This window comes from Canis lupus, chromosome 7, assembly GCF_011100685.1.
Source record: "Canis lupus familiaris isolate Mischka breed German Shepherd chromosome 7, alternate assembly UU_Cfam_GSD_1.0, whole genome shotgun sequence".
In the NCBI taxonomy this organism is placed as follows: Eukaryota; Metazoa; Chordata; class Mammalia; order Carnivora; family Canidae; genus Canis; species Canis lupus.
Genome location: NC_049228.1, coordinates 2,763,875 through 2,781,458, shown reverse-complemented (window position 1 = coordinate 2,781,458; position 17,584 = coordinate 2,763,875). Strand labels below are relative to the sequence as shown.

At 40.8% G+C, this 17,584-nt stretch overlaps 1 protein-coding gene and 1 long non-coding RNA gene across 6 annotated transcripts in view; both read left to right on the top strand.

The window, feature by feature from the left end:
- Positions 1-17,584, top strand: part of NR5A2 (nuclear receptor subfamily 5 group A member 2) — a 137,534-nt gene that overhangs the window by 44,267 nt on the left and 75,683 nt on the right. The window lies entirely within an intron of this gene.
- LOC111096595 lies at positions 2,208-3,916 on the top strand. Its single transcript, XR_005361816.1, has 2 exons — positions 2,208-2,744; positions 3,123-3,916. It is a non-coding gene; the product is annotated as an uncharacterized LOC111096595 (long non-coding RNA).

The following is a 17,584-nucleotide window of genomic DNA, read 5'->3' as shown; positions in this document are numbered from 1 at the left end:
GAACATTAGTGGATTAAAAGTTTTAGGATAACTTACTATTAGGCTATCTTTTCCATTTTTTTTTTTTGGTCCAGCATTTCCTTCTAAAAGGAGTGTCTCATTTAGGTGGTTTACTGAAAATATTAAGTGTTTACTCTTAGTTGAGAATTCAGGTAAATGATTACATGCCTTGTTAAGTATTTTTGTTCATAATTTGGAAGCATAGAGAATTTAAAATAATCAAACATTAAGTAGAAACACTTATTGATTAAAAAAAGAAACATTTATTGATAGGCAGTGCATGACCTTGGTTTGAAATTTTCATGAATATTACAAAGGAGAGTCCAATAACATAGAAGAGACGGTGGATTTATATGTACAAATGAAATACTAATTTATAGAGAAACTTAAAATGTGCTCCCAATGAAATAGGCACAATAAGCTACTTAAAAATTAGGCCCAGCGTATTATATGACACATACGCAAACCATCCTCTTCAGGAAGAAAACCTAACAAGAATTCAAAGCATAATATCTATCATTCTAGTGCCGTTTTTATAAAAACAAATTTTAATCCACAAATGAAAGTCTTTTAATGTTTATTCATAACAACAGATGCCTAAGGCCATAATTATAAAATGTTTTATGTTCCTTTAAATAACAGGTATCTCTTATAATTAGGTTTCTACATCACAGAAATTTATTTTAAGAGACGTGAAACAAAATCTGACTTTTAAACAACAGCCAAAGGAAAGATTGCTATCACATGTAGTGGAAGGTTCATAGACTAGGAAGCAAGAGTCTGGAGTTCTAGTTCCTCTAACTATCGCTTTAATAAATTGTGGTTTGTGCCTTTTTTCTCTTGCTTGGCCTTCTTTGTCTCACCTACAAGATGATGGGTCAGGCTGGATGGATGGTCTCTAGGATTCTTTCAGGCTCTCACAGTTTTTGATTCTTATTTAGTAATAAAACCTTTGAGACCTTCAATTTTACTTTCTAGCAGTCACTGTTAGGGATTTCTTTGGACCACAAACACCTTGGAGAATCCGATGAATGCTATTATTAATCTTGCCAGGAAAGCTCATAAACAGAACATTTTGCATGCAATCCTAGGGCTTTGTAGACCCCTGGGAGTCTGGGGGTGGTCCCAGGTTAAGAACCCTGTGGCTCTCTAAAGAAGATTGGTATCCTCATGTTTCTGTGGCGATTGAAGACATATTTTAAAATGGTTCCAAACTTCAGCATCTGAACTTTGCAGTTATTTTTCTAAGGTCGATGGTTTTTACCTTCTAACCTTTCTAAGTTAGAAATTCGACATTGGTGTCAGCATGCTTGAAGAATGAAAACACACGTTAGTTGGCCAACGGAAGACCTGTAGAGTGCTTGAAAGAAATACTGTGTGCGCGCAGCTAGAGTATAGGGTTACAAAGGATGCCACTATATCCTGGCTAGAGTCCTTGCTTTGGGACAGGAAACAAGGAACTAAGGTATGCTTGCATCTCTAGCATCAGCAAACCCAAACTGGTTATTGTTGTGATTGTTGTTGTTTTTAATTGGTGAAGAATTCAAAAGTAAACACCCCTACCAAAGAAATAATAATGGGCCTGGGGAATACTGGAATACACAAAGTGACTGGAGAAAGTCATCATTTAAGTAATAAATACAAACAAGGGATGAGTTCTAATTCAGATTTAAGAATATGTGAATGGCTAATTTCCTTACCGTAGATCTCTCTCTCTATGTTTTTTAAACCATTCATGGGCAAGTCTACATTTTCCTAAATTATCATTTGGAGAAAGCTTTAGATTTTTAAAAGGACTTTCCTACACAGGAAAGTCATTTGCTCCTTCAGTTACTATCATTCTTTAATGCATAACACGTAACGAAACATGTGCGATTCATTTTAACGAATCGTGTTAAGTCTCAAGAATTTACTAAACCACTTATTTCACCTAGAATATGTAGGTGCTTTCGTAAAATTTCTTTTTTGCCTCCCTAAATTTTAAATTTTCGGGCTTTTAAATTCTCAAGCTGGAAATTCTTCATGGGCTCTCTTTCTCTTTCTATTCATTCTGTATTAAGGTCCAATTAGATAGATTTCTGTTGCCCATTTCTGGCCTTCACAGCAACTCTATGGCGTTACCGAGAAAACAGAAATCCTAATCCTGATGTTACAGGAAAGCCCCCAGTTCTACTTGACAGAAACGATTTCAATGAGGGAGTCCCGGGCCTACCTTTTCTATTTCACTAGAACAAATGTTCTTGGTATTAAGGGGAAATCCTTGGATACCAGATAACCCGCTCACACTCTGTGGAGCAGAGTTACTTAGAGCACTCTGAATCCCATCTTTGATCTCTGGCGATATTTTTCTCTGTTATGTCACAGAGGTCACCTGGCTCATGTGTGACAAACTGCCTGCATAAGTCACAGTGCCAGTGGCAGAGATTTGTAACCATGCCCCTGGTCCATTGCCTTTGAATTATTTCACAGGCCCGCTGCTTTACATTTACACTCTGTCGGAAGATGAACAGGGGAAGGGAGTAAAATCAAGGGCAGGGTCTCATCCTGAAGGACAAGAGGAAACAGGTGGAGGGTTAATGGCCCTGGAGCGATTCCACAAGCCTCTCAGGCTTGATATATGGGCCTCGGGCCTAAAACGGGCATTGGCTTTCAAAGATATATTATTTCATTTGAGGAGAGACATTCTGGAGTTCCTGCATTTGTCTGCTGATAGATGATCCTCTGTCCACAATTGGTTATGGCGTGTGAGTTTTCCTTGGGCCTGCTCCCGTACATAAAAATTTTGCTGAGCTCTCCAACCTTTCACATGCCTTTAAGAATGGGACGTGTGTAAGCCCGTTGGCAGGCTGTTGGATTTTTGTTGCTGCTATTTTAGTAGTTCCTTTTGAACCATGAGGCAAGTGGGGGATGAAAGACACTTCTGTTCATTCATACCTAACTTGATAAGAGTGGCCTTGCCCACCCAAAAAAAAAAGGGGGGGTGGGTGGGTGAAAAGGATATTGGGAATCAGATGTGTGTCATTCTGGTGAGATGAGCTCAGTAGGGTCTTCAGAAGTGGCTTCCATGAGAGATAGACACCACCAAACAGCTCTTGACTTTGTGTTTTGCCTTCTTCCTTAAGCTCTGCAGGGATGGCTTACTCCATTTTATTCTCGCCTTCAGAAAGTTTGAGGTGATTTGGGGTCGGGGGGTGCCAAGAGCTGGGGAAAGAAGCTTCGCAGAAAGAGATGATTGGTTTGCCCCCACATGAACCGCCGGGCAGCGCTACCAGAAATCTGTCTCACGGCTCCGACGTTACAGATGAATCGAATTGGTCACTAGATTGATGTGGAACCAGCCCCTCGAGTGAACCTCGTGTGGCCTTTAGAAAGTCGTCCCACGGAGTCGAAGACCGCAGGAGTCCCTCACGCCCCTGCTTCCACGTGTTCGTGCAGTGAACATCCGTGACAATCTTCGGAATTCTAGCGTGTCCTCGTGCAAGTGTTCTAAAGTCAGGGCTCAGCTGTGGCTCTGGGGTGTTTTTGTGAAACCTCTGACTTTATGGTTCCCGGGAATTGTTGCAGCAGCCCAGTCCGAAAGAGAATGCGTGTTTTTTTTGACAGGCCCCCAGTAAAGATGAGCCCGTGGCCCCCTGTCTGAGGCAGGGGAGCTCCCTCCTGGGGCCTTGGCGTGCGGGGAGCCCTCCCCACGCCATCTGCCTGTGGACACTTGTAACCAGAATAGCTTTGTCGAGGGCACACTCCTCACTTGGAGGAACTTTCCATTATCATTACGGACACGTCGGTGTTTATCGCAGTTGGTACTGGGCATGGGGTCTGCTAAGAGAGGCCCTGGTGCGCTTCCCAGGCCCAGCCCCCGCAGGAGGGTGCGGGGAGGCCTGGGGTCTGGCCATTGGCTCCTTAAAAGGCGCTTATCCTTTTCTTTTTCTCTGGAATATTGTAAAGCACAAGGTAAGCCAGCAGTGGAGACGAGAGAGGCGGGAGTACCTGCAGGAAGGAAATGGACCTGCTCTTCCTAAAGGGAAGGCTTCGGGTCACTCGTTCTGTAGGGAGCTCAGTGAGGACTGTTAGCAGGCAGGAGAATCTGCTTTTCCACTTGTTGCTGGGGTAAATGGATAAAAGGCTGCCAAGGACTTCAAGCCCCCAGTTGGGGGTCCCATGGATGAAATAATCCCGGCAGAAGGGCAAGTCCCAAACCACACGGGCAACGCTTTTCAATCCCAGAACGTAACGTGGTTGTTTTAGGCCTTTGTGCCTGTGACCCCCAAATACTTCGTTTTTCGTGTTTGAAAAGTTCCCAACTTTATACTTCGGTCGTATTTGCCCTTCTTCTGCGGTATTTCCCAGGCGGTAGACCAGGATCCTGTGGGTTATGTCATCTTTGCCTAAAGCAAAGATCCAATCAAAGGGTCTGACATAATGGAAGCTCATTCTGAATTAGTAAATAACGCCAGTGCCCTGCATCTGTCGGAGTGGCCCGGCTCAGATGGACACCTCCAGAAGCTGATCCATAGGAAGCCAAATACTTGCAAACAGTCTCTTAATTGCTCATTTGCAGTTGGACAAAATGCTAAACGCAGAAAGACTTCAAAGCCGATGGAATCTGCATTGAAAACAGGATCTCAATACACATAGTCGCTTATTGTTGCAAAATTAGAATAACAAATGTTCCCAGCGGGAAGCCAACATAAACTTGCCTGAGTATTATTCAACCTGAGACTTATTCAACTTTTTTTTTAAAACAGCAATAGAAGAGGCATACTTCTCTGTTTGCTATTCTATACCGTTCATTTTAATGATATATTTAAGTCTCCATCGCACTTTGTATTTTTACGTGTAATTACCCGTATTAAAAAAAACACTCATTAGTGTTCTGTTCCACTGACTTAATTATGCCCTTAATTAAATCTTGACTAACTGGGGGTCACTGCAGTGTCAGTGGGATTTGTCACTGTTCGTCAGCAGGTGTCTGGTTGCATCTATTTCGGGTTTTCCTATGGTTTGAATCTATTTAAGAGCTCGCCTTTTCCCTAAATGCCGGAGAAGGAGAGTTCTCATTGGAGGGAAGGAATAGCATATATTTGACAGGCAACTGCTCCTCAAAAGCCTGTTTGTAAGAAGACATTTTCGGTATTAGTTTAGGAAAATCTCTGGATTAGGGGAATGATGTTGGGTACAGCCGATGTACTTTTAAGAAAATCAACATGTTTACACCTCTAAAAATTATGATCATGTTTATGTATACAATTCTAAAAGTTCTTTAAAGAACAAAAAGTGGCTGTTTTGTTATGAGAATATCATATATGATGTTTTGTACCAGGCACCTTGTTAATGATGTGGTCGACATTTGTCACTGTAAAAATATAAAACAAATGCAAAAATAGGATTCGAGCTGAAACAGAAAAAATGTCTTTCATGTGTCTAATGTACACAGAAAAATCAATTCATTATTTGGAAGGAGTTTTAATAATATATTAAGACTGCTATACCTTCACATTTCACATTAGAATGTTTTAGACTCGTGATTTTAGCATTTACTTAGGAGAGATCTAATTCCCATGTTTATGAACATAATAGGCACCTAATGTTGATCTGAGTAATTGATTAGTCCAGTAAGGCTTTTATAATTAGTTGTCAGCTTTTCAACATAAGCCCTCAAAACACCTGCTGTGAATCTACAAAACTCTTACATTTATTAATCAGTTTTTAATCTAAAAATGTATTCAACCTACCTGAAAAGCATTAATTATAATTTTTTTTTCTGGAATTAGGATGCCCCTTCTAACATAAGCCCTAAGAAACTCAACTCAGACTAGATGTCTCTGAGTTTTTCAGTCAAGAAAGTTTTAGAGTGTGAAATCCTCATTTTAAAAATAATAGCACTTGTTTTCACTTAAAGGTAAAAACTCACAATTTTTCTACCACTTGAGATGTTTTTCAAAACCCAGATTTTTAATAGTAACTTTAAATGAGACAATAGGTTACAGTTATCAGAATAAACAACGTACGATGGTATTGTGACCTTATTGTCATTGTATTTTATCACTGCCTGAACAATTTATTTTTTACTGGTTTACCTACAACCATGATAGGCCAGAGTCAGAAGGAATTTAAAAAGAAATGTGTACAATAGTTCACTTGACTATATTTATGAAATTCAAATCAATTCGTTTCATCCTAAACCATTAATTCCAGCTGTCTTCATCTTTTTTTTTTCTTTTAGAGAGGGAGGGAGAGAGAGAGAGAGAGAGAGAGAGGGAGGGAGGAGGGCAGAGGGAGAATCCTAAGCAGGCTCTGTGCCCAGTGCAGAGCCCAAGTGGGGCTCCATCTCAACCCTGAGATCATGACCTGAACCCAAATCAAAAATCAGACACTTAACTGACTGAGCCACCCGGGCACCCCACCAGCTGTCTCTCCTTAAGTAACAAATATTCTCGTTTGTTATCCAGGGAATTCTCAGTGTGATTCTCATTTGACATTTCTTTTAAGTTTTCTTATCACTGTAAGTAATTTAAAATTGAAATATGTGAGTATATATGGTTTTTAAATGGATTCAAATGACAAGATGATAAGAATTTTTATGCATTCTATGGATTCCTGTATAGTCTTTTAAATGTCCCTGGAAAATGGGACACTGGGTCACATGTGTGATCACAAGTACCTACTGAAGCAACGTGACCTCTAGATTTCCTTATATCTATGCAGTTGATGTGATATATATACAGTTTAATTACCAGAGGATTGGTCAGGTATTTTTTTTAATGTGTTTATTTATTAGAGTTTGAGAGAATCTCTAGCAGACTCCTTGCCGACCGAGCACAGAGCCCAACATGGGGCTTGATCTCACCACTTGAGATTATGACTTAAGACAAAAGCGAGAGTAGGAAGCTTAACCAGCTGAACCACTCAGGGACCCCTGGTCAGGTATTTTTAAGATTCCTTCTCATTCAGTAAATACTTATCAAGTGTCAGTTTTGTGCCCGTTAACGTTTTAGGACTTGAGATTGTACACAAGGAGTATAGACAAAGCCTCTTCTCTCAAGGAGCATATTTTATTTTACATATATTGTAGTGATTATAAATGTTTTTAAAATAATTAGGCCAACATATAGGAAACATTTGTAATTTAGCAAACTAGCCTTGAAAACTGCAGGTGATGGAATATTTCTGCTCCTCCGTTAGAGCCTTCAGGAGACTTAACCAGTTCTACTCCACATATATCATGAGTTCAAGTCCATTCCCTGGTCATCTTCAAGGATTACTTTATCAGTTAGTGTTCCTTTCTGTAGCTCAGTCAAAGAAAAAAATGAACAAATATAAGGAGAATGATTTTTTTCAAAAACTTATGTAGGTAGTAACTTATGTAGGTAAACTAATCACGGAGAAGAGGTGGAAATCATATGAATAGACTGATTTTTAAGGCTCGATAGAATCTCTAAGAATCCTTTTTTCATATTACAGCTAAGTGATATAACCCATTTGTAGATTTTCAGTGAAGCTCATCTATGTGTGTAAATTTCATAGATGTACCATTTAATCTTAGGGAATTAATGAGTTAATCTTGTGCAGTTTCATTAAAAAAAATACACTAATCCTTCTGTAGTAACCTCTCAAATCCACTGATTTGATCGTGCAGTGATAGCAAACATTTTTGGCAGAACACCACAGAGTGTCATAGGGTACTCTACCCCTGAATACAAAATGTAACAGATAACATATAGACTCACCAAAAGAGGGTCCAGTTTTCTACCCACAAAATAGCGCTGTGGTTTCACACGGCTCAAATGTAGTATGTTAAGAATTGTGTCCCAGGGCCACACAGTGAGCAGTCTTACATGAGGTCAAAAGACGAGGAAGATGGGCTGGCGAAAGTGTCCAGGTTCTGTCCTGGGAGTAACACCCCCCTCTTGGGGGTGGCAGGAGGGCCAGAGCTGGTGGGGCCCGTCCCAGTTGGATGCTATTAGCTTCTTTAAGCTTCAGTCTCCTCATCTGTAGAACAGAGTGTCACTTATTTCTTTCAGAGGTTTTATGGGAGGTAAAGGATTTAACACAAATCAAGTTTCCGGGTGTCTATGTTTAGGAAATACCAATTTCTTCTTATCTTAATTGATGCTAGCTAGGCTACTGGCTGGCCACTGCTCTTAGGAAAGTGAATTACCTGTCATGTCCCTGTCTATGAAATAGGGAAGATGTATAATTTACACAGTATTTTTTAAAATTAAGTGATAATTACAGAGTACATGGTCCCAGGACCTAATAAGAGATAAATTAGAAATGGTCTCTACCCAAGGGGCCAGGGTAGCTCAGTCACTTGAGCGTCTGACTCTTGATTTTAGCTGAGGTCATGGCCTCTCGGGGTTGTGAGATTGAGCCCCACTTGGGGCTCTACACAGGGCACAGAGTCTACTTGAGACTCTCTTTCTCTCTCCCTCTGCCCCCTGCCGTCACACACATGCACACTCTGTGTCTCTGGCTCGCTCTTTAAAAAAAAAAAAAAAAAAAAAAAGGAAATGGTCTCTATTCTCAAAGAGGAGGACATGTGTGTGAAAATACGTGTGACTATTCTGTTTTGGGGGGAAGATGCTAGAATGCTATTCCTTAACTTGGATCTCAACATTACCAAAAAGCAAGAATTATATTTCAGATACTCTACTCTGAAGAAACACCTGCTAAAGACCAACACAATTCATTGTTGAAACCAACAAATAGGTTTATTCTTGTGCATTTGATATTTGCTTTATAGTTAAATAGGATTTTATGAGACAGTTTTCTTTTTCCTTTTTTTTTTTAATGATGTTTTATTTTTAAGTCATCTCCATACTCAACATGGGGCTCGAGCTCACAACACAGAGATATAGAGTTGCACTCCAGCAGCTGAGCCATCCAGGCACCCCTGTCAGTTTTCTTAAGTCTCTATAACTCTCCCATTTCTCTTGGGCCTGACGTAAGGCTCCTTAATGCCTCATCATCAGCTGAAGATGAGGAAGGAGGAAGTAGATTGTGAGATGATCAGTGTCTCTAATCTGACTCTGTGATAAGGGTACTGAAGTGCTGGTTGGAGTCAGGATGGAGTCCTGTCCAATTCATGCACGTTTGTTCAGTGACTCTGTCTTCCTTCTATTGCTATGTCGCCTGAGGCTTATTTATGCCAAATAATTTTGTCTATTATTAATGGGAAGGTATGAGAGTGGAGAGAGAATGAGTTCTAGAAACTTTTTTAGAAAAAAAAAGACAAAACCCTCAGATAATTACATTAACAATATGATGAGTGCCTTAATAGAGGTCCCCAAAGGAGAGTAAAATCTCAACAATGTGAGTCTCCTTTTCTCTCTGTAACCCTGACCTGGGTTAAAATTTGGAACAAAGAAACAAATTTTGGGCAAACTTTAGTTTCTGAAGGAGCTGAAGGAGCTTCAGTCAGGTGATTTCTGACTGTGAGCTCTCACTTGCATCTGCCCTGTTTTTGCCACATCATACCCTTCCTCTTCCAATACAGATAACCCATGCACACATGAACACACTCCCTCCTGCACCAACACAGACACAGACTCCCTGCCATCAACACCTACTCCCTCTTCCACCCACACACATGCATGTGCGCACACACACTCATATCCCTCCTACACCAACACCTACTCCCTCCTGCCATAACACACAGCCACACAACCCTCTCAAGACCCATTCTCTCTCTCCCTCCCTTCCTCCCTGTCTTTCTTTGTTCCTTTCTTTCCTTTCTTTTCTTTCTTTCTTTCTTTCTTTCTTTCTTTCTTTCTTTCTTTCTTTCTTTCTTTTTCTTTCTTTCTCTTTCTTTCTTTCTTTCTTTCTTTCTTTCTTTCTTTCTTTCTTTCTTTCTTTCTTTCTTTTCTTTCTTTCTTTCTTCTTATTCTATTTCAAGACCCATTCTCAAAAGAGGTCCAGATTTGTGCTGAGTTCAGTGCCCCTTCTGATGCATCTGCCTGGTTCAGACTGTTGATCTTGGGGTCGTTGGGTTTAAGCCCCATATTGGATGTGGAGCCTACTTTTAAGAAATAATGCCCTTCTTCTTATGGAGTCTGAGGGTTTCCTTCTCTTCCAATTTTCCCCCTTGAACTGCTCCTCTCACTTTCTCAATTCTATCATTGTTTTCATGCCATGCTGGCATTTTATTCTTCCCTTTCCACTCAGTCCCATCCGTCACAGAGATGTGCAAGTCTCCCCTCCAACAAGGGTTAAAACCAGTGACCTGTAAGCAGGTCTCCTTGTCTTCACCATCCTGCTTTTTCCAACACGGTTCCTATGCCTTCTGCTCTACCTCCTCTTCATGGTGTCTCCAGGGCCAATCTTGTGTGGGGGATGGGGGATGGGGTGTGGGGAATGGGGGCTCTTAAATGGGGCCAGCAGGGAGGCTGTACTCCCACTTTCCATGGGAAACAGCTCTTTGGATTCTCAAACACTATGAGTAACCTCATCCATACGTTCTTTCTCAATCCTGCATCCTTGACATTCCTTCTGAAATAGACTTTTGGTCACTAATACTGTGTTTCTGATTTTTCCATGCAAGATTCCCTCATTGGCTCCTCTCCCTCTGGCCAACTTTTATGTATTTATGTACTTACTTACTTACTTACTTATTTATTTATTTATTTATTTATTTTTCCAAGAGAGAGATAGAAAGAGAGAGAGACAGAGAGGAGGAGCTGAGAGAGAGGGAGAATCCTAAGCAGACTCCACACCCAGTGCAGAGGCCAAGTAGGGCTCAGTCTTACAACCCGAGCTGAAATCAAGAATTGGATGCTTAACTGACTGAGCCACCTGGGTGCCCTCTACCCAACTTTTATTTATTTATTTATTTATTTATTTATTTATTTATTTATTTATCTATCTATCTATCTATCTATCTACCCAACTTTAAAATGGTATTTTTCTCTAATTCAGCTGCTGTTGTTTCCCTTCACTGCTCATGCTACACATTGTTTGAGATTTCACCATTATGCCCTACCTTCTCCCCAGACTCCACAGTAGCATTCTGAATTGCTTGCTGAACACATGGATGTCCATCACCAGCATTACCAACATCACCTCCAAGAGGCTTCTTTTCCTATCCTGTATTCTCCTAGAACACACTTCTTCCAGCTGTTACCCTAGGCTTTCTGATTTAATCAAGGAACTCTCAGCTTTTCACTGCATCTGCAGAAAAAGTTAAAGCTCTTCAGACAGTAACCCGTCACCATCACCTTTTCATCTCCCACTCCTTGACTACAGATGCATCAAACTAACTCATCTTTGCCCTCACTTCTTTGGCTCACCTTCTCTTTGCTTAGGTACCCTTCAGAACATTTATTGTACATGGCTGAGCTCAAATACCAATTCCAAGAAACTTCCTCAGTTGCTTGAGCCAGAATTAATCACTCTCTTTCCTATATTACTATAGCATTTTGTTCATTATTCTAATTTAGTGCATATATATATATGTATATTTATTTATGTATTATATATAGAGAGAGAGATATCCATTCCACTACCACCAAACTCAAAGTCAGTGATTTGGGAAGTCAAAATGTAGTCATGGGATAACTTGAAATTAGGACTGTCTGACAAAATCTGGGACCTATGCTGATCTTAATACCCTCTTTCCTCCATGTTACTTGTTTATGTGTCTGTCTCTCCAGTTTGCCACCATCCCTTAACACTATTTTCTTCCCCAAACCCTAGCACAGAGTTCTGAACTCAGTAGTTATTCCATAAAATTGCTAACTTGTCAGAAATTCAATATGATATAATTGATATTGATTTTAAAGCACTGGTTCTAAAACTTTGATCTCAGGACTCTTTGCACTCTTGAAGACCTATAGTTTATGTGCGTGTTAACTATCAACATTAATGCAGCAGGAGTTAAAAAGGAGAAATGGGTAGAACACGAGAGTTCACAAGCACGCAATTCATTTGCCACCAAAGTGATGATGTCATTACATCCTGTAGCCTCTGTACAGTTTTGAGAGGTAGAGGGTCAAAAGGGTAAAATGGCAGCTTAGTGTAACTGGGAAAATAGTTTTAACCTCTTGGATCCTCTGACCACACTTGTAAAACCACTGATTTAAATATTGATGCCTTCATGGGTACTTACTCCTTCATAGGGATTAAAGCTTGAATGCCAACCAAATGCAATTCCCAAACTGGAATTTTCAAACCAGCAAGTAAGTGGAGTGTCAAGAGAGATGCACAAGATAGAAACCCTTGTCCGACTCCCAGTGGTTGTGAAGTTGCTCCCCTGGGCAGGGGTGGGGAATCAGCAGGGCTGGGGGCAGCACAGGTGTATGTGTTTATGTATGTATGGGGGTCACTGACAAACAGGCACACATTTTCCCCATGTGTGAAAATGGGGGCCCCTCACCGACATACATTCACACTCACTGGTGCCATCTGGGCTTTGGCCATTTTAAGTCACCACAAAAGGGCAGCTGGTTATCATTGTGCTCATCTTTTGAGGTCAGGATCTCTCTGGGCCTCCAGCAGCTACAGTTTCTGTCTGGTCACTCCTCAGCAGTAAGAAAATGAGCAGGGACACCACGTCCAAGCAAAAGTGTAGAGTTGTTGCTTTGATTTTCCTTTGGTGTTGAATTCTTTGTTCTATCACACTCCATCTGACTTTTTGTGGAAGAACAGTGATGTACTCTAATCATAGCTATTATTTATTGAACTCAAGCCTGTTTTAGGTTCTGTGTGTGTATTAGCTCGGTTAACTCTTACAACAAGGTGCAAAAACATTAAGTGTCAATATTAATCAGAATTTTCTGTTAAAGATTTATTTATTTATATTAGAGAGAGAGAAACAGCATGAGAGGTGAGGGGAGGAGCAGAGGGAGAATCTCAAACACACTCCCTGCTGAGTCCACCCCATGATCCTGAGATCATGACCTGAGCTAAAATCAAGAATTAGGCGCTTAACTGTGACTGAGCCACTCAGGTGCCCCAATGTTAATTAGAATTTGATTGAAGCTGGAATAAGACTCAAGGACTTAAATCATTTGCCCAAAGTTACATTTAATCTCTGGGCCTCTGATAGGCCTGGGTTTGCATCAAGTCTGTCTGATTCCAAAACTCTTACTCTCTGCCATTAGAATGATTATTCTCATACCAAATTCCTATGCCTAAAATATTGATGTGTGAGTGACACAATGTTTCTGCACACGCACATACACATGGGCTGGGCAGGGGGGATAGATATTTGTTGGAATTTACTAGAGCTTTTTATTGAAAGGGTGGTGTATTCAATCAGCATTGGCCTCACTGCTCAGCTTGTTAGGTGTGTAGAATCCTGGTCCCAGACCTGCTGAATCAGAACCTTCATTTTAACAAGACTCCCAGGTGAATTGTAGGCGTCTCCAAGTTCGAGAAGCATAGATCTTGAGCACAGTTGTATCTCCCTGAACTCTTAAGAGGGGATGAAATGAAGCCATTAGTAGGACATCCTGCTTGGAAAGATATACAGCACCGTTAGCGAAAAGAATAAAAAAAAAAAAGAAAGAAAAGAAGAAAAGGAAACATGCTTTTTAAAGGAATATGCTTTGTTTTAAAAGCATGCATTTATGCTGTCTTGCTCCATAATTTCAAACATAATATACTAATTCTGCAAGACCTCCTACTCTGTACAGAAGTGCACTATAATTTTTGATAGTCCTCTTTGAGGTCTGCCTACAGTGTGCTTTATTAAAAGCAAGCCAAGACTGAAGGTCTCCATTCAAGAATGTGGTTTGTGGTGGAGTCTAATTTGTACCACTGGGCAAAGGTCATACAGAGGAGCTCGTTAATGCACTCACTCTGGGAGAAGATCAATCTCCATACTTCACCATATTGATCTGAGAGCTCATTGGCGCTTCCCTCCTTGAACTGATTAGCTCGTGTGTGAATGGAGATGGATAGCTCTCTGGGCCAGACGATTCCAGCAGGGCCACACCCATGGCAAGAGGTGGAGGTTTGAACATCCTCATTCAGGGAGTCCTGTGGTTCCTCGTGTTAGGATCTTCTGCTTGCTTATCAGTTTCTCTGTGAAAAGGGTTTTAAAAGAAATGGATTGCTTTTCTACTATGAAGAGTGGTGTTTTCCTTCTGTAGTTCTAATAAACCATGTGTGATCAACGTAGGGATTCTGTGTACGCGGTTGTAGGCAGATGCCTTGCTTTAAAGTGTAACAGTGACGTTACCAAGTTCATTTCTGAATTAAAAGACACCTGCTCAGTGTCATCTTTAGGACCTGGGAGTCACCCTGTGTTCCTTCTTGTCGAACTTGGCTTCCATTCCTATATATATATATATACTCCTTTCATTGCAGAAGCACTGAGGAAGTAGGGGCTTGGTGAATCCAGCTCATAAAATGTCTATGTAACCTTTGTGTACTTCCTCCTTCAAGTAATGGGCCGTGTGAATTCAAGAAGTGAGGTAGAAGTAAGCCAACAAGCAATATTCACATTTTTTTTTTAAACGAGTAGATTCCAGATCAAGGCTGGACAGAAGCACAGTCAGAGTCCTCCAACTTCTAGACATGGTTTCCAAGAGAAACTGTGGGTATTGGGAAAACCGCAGCCCCCACGGCTCCCGACCTCATTATTTTCATTGCACTTGGTTGTAAGCTCCTTGAGAAGTGTTTCCTTTTCATCCCTGAATCCCTTCCAGCCCCAGCACAGTGCTTATGCACAGCAATGAGAGTTGGCTTTGCGCTCTGTAGACTTCCCTTAGACTTCATTTTCCTTATTTGCAAACCACATTTTGCCTTGAAAGAGCGAAGCTTGGTCTGAGGGAAGAAGACTTAGCCAAACTTTTGCAAAATGGAATTATGCTTCATTCTTTGGGTGGGCATTTCTAAAATTTACGTCTATGAAGTACCACTTTGAATGTTAAAATATAATAATTTTTTTCATATGAAAAATAGCCTCTTTAGAGCTTTGTAAAGATGACACATCTTAGGATATACCTCTCTGCCCCCTTCCTTTCTGAAGCCAGGTGGTCACAATAAGGAAGAGGGTACAGTTTTACCCCCTAGGCAGGCTCTGCGCGATCTCCTTTTGAGCAATTGAAATAGCAGTGAGACATCCAGACTGCTATGCCATGCCATGTTTAGCCTGCTAGTGAGAAATGAGCAGGCATTGCAGACCAAGTTGAATGGGGCCTCAGGGAACTGGAATAGGACAGTGCTGCACAAATCCAGCTAACCTTGAGCACCCGGCTAGACCCTGCATTGGTGGAAAATTTTAGGAATGCACAATGAATAAGTTATGATTATTATTTGGTATCTTCCAGCTTCCAAATTGCACTTAAGAAAGTTTTTAGAAATATTTTTTTGGCAGGCAAAAGTCCTAAATGGTCATAAAGAAATAATAGGAAAACAGTGCATGTTGGACCTGGAAACCCTTTGCTTTCTCACTTGTGTATAATGGCCAACATCATTAAGGGATGGACACGTGATGGACTAATTGAAAAAACTTATGCTCATGTTGCTGCATTTTTATTATTCCAATTATCGGGACTCCACCCACACCATAATACAGCTTTCTTAATACTAAACACAATACGGCACTAATTGTATGACCAGCTGTGTGAAAGCAGAACTGCTGTATGATTGATGTGTTGCAGTAACCCATCTCTAGGCCTGTATCTTTCTATACAATCTGGAAACTGTTGGCCTGTTCATTAAAAAATTAATCGGCTTCATGAGTTGGCTGAGTTACTTTCTTGTTTGATCTGAATCAGCCAGCCTACTACAGCAAAATAGTCAACGAGCTGACTCCGTAGACACAGCATGTCCTTGAACCGTCAAGAATGTGGTCTGTACGAGCAGATGCAGTTCTTCATCCAAAGAATATTCTCTCAAAGAACAGTGTTGTGTGTGGAAAATGTAAATCCTTTCTTCCTAGAACTATAAATAAATATTATGTCCACTTGCTGTGTGACCCAAACTTAATACTCAATTTAAGTAAATTCTGCTTGTGTTTTAGTTTGACTTATAGTCTGTGAAACCTAGAGGCAATGGAGATGGAATAGGGTTCCCTCATTCTCCCTTTTTTGAGGATGCTTACTTCCCCACCCTCTCTTAACCTCCATTAGAGAAGTTCTTCAATCCAAAAAGGTTTTCTCCCATTTTAACAACGAGCATAATGAAGAACGTGGAATTCAATACTTGGATTTCACATCTCAGTCACCTTTGCAGCAACTTCTAATCTGTGTTTCAGGATAACTGTGCTAGGCATCAAGTCTCTCAGATCTCAGTTTGCTGTCTTTCATCATTATATTCAGATAGAAACCCCAGAGTTGTAGAGTTTACTAAGAGTGATCAAAGGAAACACTATGTAAAGGGAAGACAGAAAGAGGTTGGCTTGGGACTGACCTAGAGAGTCCTGGCCTCATGGGGACATTTTCTTGCAGCTTGTGTAGGATGTTTATCCCTTGTATTTATTTATTTATTTTTTAAAGATTTATCCATTTATTTGAGGCGGGGGGGGGGGGGGGGGAATGCACACGTGCTCTCCAGAGAGTTGTGGGTGGAGCAGAGGGAAAGAATCCCCAAGCCAACTTCCTACTGAGCATGGAGTCCAATGGAGGGCTCGATCCCACGACCAATGAAACCAGGATCTGAGCTGAAACCGAGTCGGGTACTCAACTGATCATGCCACCCAGGTGCCCCAAATGTTTACCCCTTTTAAATGGCCAGATCTGGGGAACTAAACAATTGATCAAAATTAGTACTGTATGATGTTGGTGAATAGTGTTTCCATGGCAATAATGTTCTTTGTTTCTAGGTTTCGGCCCTTTAGTGAGACTCAGGAGTCTTATACTCCACCCTGCCAAGCTGCAGGCAGTTGTAGTAGGGCACAAGCAACCAGGAGTTTTGCGATGGCCTTTGGTCTTCAGGGCCTGGGGCTAGGGCAGAAAATGGTCACCAAGCCTGTTCACTGATGACACACGGAGGCACCAAGAAGCTCGGTGCACCACTACAGGGCCAAAGGTTCTGAGGGAGGTTGTCCCAAATGCTGCTCCAGCAAGCACAACTGGGGGAAGGTGGTTTCCATGGGCTGCTGGCAGATTGCCACCCATTCTGTTGTGACCAAATGGACACATCCTGATAAAGTTATATGTGGGCTACTAGGAAAAAGGCCTTGGGATCAAATCAAATTAATATTTGCTTAAACAGCTTGAGAGAAAAATCTAGTCTATTGTATCATAATTTGTAGATTTTCCAAAATATTAAGGGCGTGTAATCTTATTTCTCTGGTTCCCTTCTCCATCTTGATTCTAGTTTACCCAGAAGAACCTCATTCTTACCTAATTCGGGGCATAAAACAGACCCCCGTGGAATTAAGTAAATGCCTGATCTTAACTCATCTTCCATCAAAGTCACCTTCACAGTCGTTCCCCCAAAATAGGAAAGATCATCTATCTAGATTTTATGTCCAGACAATTCCAAGGTTATATCATTCATTATTTATGTTTTTGTATTTCCAAAAGCCTTTATTTTTGAAGTCACAATCTTATTTAAGTTTGAAATAAGATTTAAAAAAAATATTTTATTTATTTATTCATGAGAGACACAGACAGAGAGGCAGAGGCAGAGGCAG